General features: G+C 34.9%; 1 pseudogene; it reads right to left on the minus strand.

Moving 5' to 3' along the window:
- Positions 1-31: 31 nt before the first annotated feature.
- LOC108317849 lies at positions 32-2,728 on the minus strand (annotated as a pseudogene).
- Positions 2,729-3,712: the final 984 nt, after the last annotated feature.

Below are 3,712 nucleotides of genomic sequence, written 5' to 3' on the forward strand. Positions count from 1 at the left end.
GTGATCGGTTCCCTCTTTCATTTCATAAAGATTAATTCAAACCTTTAATGCTATTCTTTTCAAGTTCACTTCCTCTTGCTTGCCTCCTACATTCACTTCCTTTTTTCAGAGATAATACAGAAGTCATTGAGTCTAAAATCTCTTAATATTATTTCCCCTCCAACACTTATATCTGTACATAATCTTAGCCTCTCTCCTCCCTTTACAGAAAAAGCAACTGATGTAACCCCTCCACCTGTGCTGTTTCTCATCTCCTCCATCACTTCTTTCCATCGGCTATTCCCATTTTGTCCTGTATCTCCAACATTGCTATTTCCATTTGTTCTTTTTCAATTTAAGTTAATAACATCATCATCCATCAACTCATTTAGGCAAGTTAAAACATGAGAGAAGTTCCTGACACCTTACTCTTCCTTGCTCTCCCCCTTCCAAATCTGCACAATAACCAAATCTTCTTGCCAATTATATCCCTTGAATATTTCTGACATTTTCCCTTTCCTTTCATTCTGCTGACACAATCTTGGTTCAGACCTTCATCATCATTTATTTCTAGACAGATACGGTGCCTCCTAATGAATAGCATAGCTCAGAAGACAAGCATGGACCTTGAAGTCAGTTTGTGTTCAGATACCAACAATGTGTTTTGCTGTAATTGCCACTGTAGGGAAATTAACCTTTTTAAACCTTATTTTCCTCAGCTGTAAAATGGAGATGGTAATGCTTGTCAATAAGTGTTACTGTAGTAATAAAGGGAAATTATGAATATAAAACATTTAATACTATACTTTGCACATTGCAAGCACTCAAGAAATGTAAACTCCCTGTCTTCTCATTACTTATTCTCCTCCAGCCCCTTAGCTACACTGCCATGTGACTTTAATAGAAATCTGATATGTCACTTCTCTAATGAAAACCATTTGGTGGTTTCGGTTTGACCACATGTTCAAATTCAAACTCCATTAACTTAGGACATAAAACCCTTCATATGTTGACTGTCTATTCCTGTCTTCACTCGTGCTTCAAATTCATTAGCTCCTTGAAGACACAGAAGGAATTTGTCGTATCCATCTTTAAATCTCTAGGGTCTAACAACAGTGTTAGGTTCAAAATAAAGACTGTCAACAGATGATAATCTTTTAAAGAGTACAGCCATCTGGTCTGGTTTGTCAAAGCTGGTCCACATTTGTGTTAACACATCAACATTCTCCACAAATTTCTTAAGTTTAGCAACTTGTGATGAAATATGCCACATGAAGCTTTCACTTAGGAACTTCATACCATATGGACTGAGTAGTTCTAATAGTGACCTCATTTCTGATATGTCAGAATATTCCTATACATTGAATGTTAATTCACTTTCTGTAGGTAATTTCACAAATGTTTTCATTGCAGGGAAATAAGCTACATGATCATAGCTGACTTATCTTAACAAAGTTTCCAAATACCAATTTGTGTATAGACTCGTAATGGTTGCTTCTCCATAGCTGCCTAAATGTTGTGTTTGTTGAAGAAAAACATCATTTAATACTCTTATAATATCAATCTACATGTAGTTTTATATTGGCTGGAGTATGGTCATGTGTGCTCTTACACCTGTTAGAAGCTCTGATGGTTTTGCATTTTGCGCGTGGCTCAATTATACATTATCATCGCAACAATTGACTTAGTACAGAGGATTTCCAGATGGGAAGTCAAATATTCCCTTTACATGGAGTAAAGGTATGTTTCCATAACACCATGTTTGAGACACAGTTTATAAGGAAACATAACTCGGAAAGTGCAGGGTGCAGTTTGTCCAGTTTAGATACAACCAGCCTGTTTTTCTTCATGTACTTAATGCCTTGTCTCTCCCTTTCAGGTTACCCTTTCTTACTAGTCTGTTCTGTTTTGTTTTGTTGATTTCTTATTCACTGCTTGACTGATGGTTTTGACACCATGCTTGGGCAGCAACTGGTCACTAAGAGTACACTATTCTGTGCAGATATCTGTGATGATATTTCAAGCTTGTTTTGCCATTTCATCTAGAAAGATATTACGTAAGGAAAGACTACGTTCTCCAAAATGACGTAACTCTCTGCACACAGTTCATGAATGCAACAGATAAAATGAGTGCAAAGTGGTGAAAATGCAGTTCAGTATCTTGACCGAGAAAGTAACTCCAAACACTGTTAAAGCATCTTCTCAGGAGCATGACTATAAAAGCAAAATATGTAGAGCTTTGATGTTTTCGGCGACATTTCCACCAAAGAATCTCCCTTTCTGTATGAAAAAATTACTGTATTCATCATGTTTCCAAGTTCTCTGTGATCTGAAAGGCCAAGTGAAGCTTTAGAGACACTAGTATATGCCTGTAACCTAAACCAATCTAATCTCATTCCTCTGGAATCAAATATTTCCCCATCTTCGACTTATTTTACGCTTACAAAAGTCATAGTGTTAACAACAGAGGACGTGGTGATTGAGTCATCTCCGGGCCAACAGAAAGATTCTGCATGAGTTCATTGAGGACAACAGCATCAAAGCCAGGAAGGTACTGCATGTAATACCTCTGCATTATAGATCCATACTTTAAAACACTTCCCAAACTAAATACCATGAAACTACACAACATTAAAAATGGTAAAAGACTGCTTAGTATTAGAACCAGATCATGTCCTGAAATTCTGAAACCAGCAGCGTAGGTTGTTGTTTCTATAAAGCCTAGTGATATTTTTAGACTAAATTCCATGGTGCCCTGTTGGCATTAGCACAACCATTGTACTCTGCTGTGTAATAAACAGTCTTAGAGATTTATCAACTATTGATACAAATGTTAGTCCCTAACCACTTTTTATATGTTTTAAAATTTGAAAATTCAAGTGTACCTGCCATCACATAAAAATAAACATTAGACTGTATCACCAAAAAAAAGATACTTTTGAAATACCGAATAAATTTTCATTCAAATACACATTTAACTTTTGAATGAAATCCACTTTCTAACTATAAGCTAGTTGATATTTGGAAATTCCTTGAGTGGATTTTGATGGAAGATACAAGTTGCTATTAAATTTTTTTTTAAAACGACACTTCTATTTTGACATGTTTGTTATTTTGTGATCATAGGCATCATCAGGTTTTGATTTACTCTGAAGTTTCTTAAACTGACAGGATAATATCATGCCTTAGGAAAATCGTACCTAAGTTAATCATGAAGAGATGAATCAAAGGGAAATCAATGGCATGTAATGCAAGAGTCAAACAAAAAGCAACATAAAAAACATCTCAAATAGCTTAATTTTATGTGATAATCATGGTAGTATCACTTTGTATTTAATAAGGACATTTCTTCCAAAGATCTCAAAGTTCTTTTAATGTATTACCTTGTTTTTACTCACAAAATCCTTGGGAGATAAAGGAAAATTATAACTTAGATAAATAAAACTTGCTTTGGACTCTTGACATTTTTTTGGTTTTGTTTTTAAATGTCAAATATTTACCGTACTCATATTGCTAAGCGCTCATGATGACAATATTACAACTAAACATGTTGCTAACACTATATATTCATGGTCACCACTGATCCCTAAACAATCTTGATTGCATCTCTGTGGTGTACTGATCTTGTTTTCTGTCTTCCTGCATTTTCTATAAATTCATTGTTAGATCTAGAGGCTTGATCTAATTTATATTCCATTTTTATGTTAAGATAAATATGTCATAGGTAGTACTG

This window comes from Cebus imitator, unplaced genomic scaffold (genome assembly GCF_001604975.1).
Source record: "Cebus imitator isolate Cc_AM_T3 unplaced genomic scaffold, Cebus_imitator-1.0 Scaffold210, whole genome shotgun sequence".
NCBI classification, from domain to species: Eukaryota; Metazoa; Chordata; class Mammalia; order Primates; family Cebidae; genus Cebus; species Cebus imitator.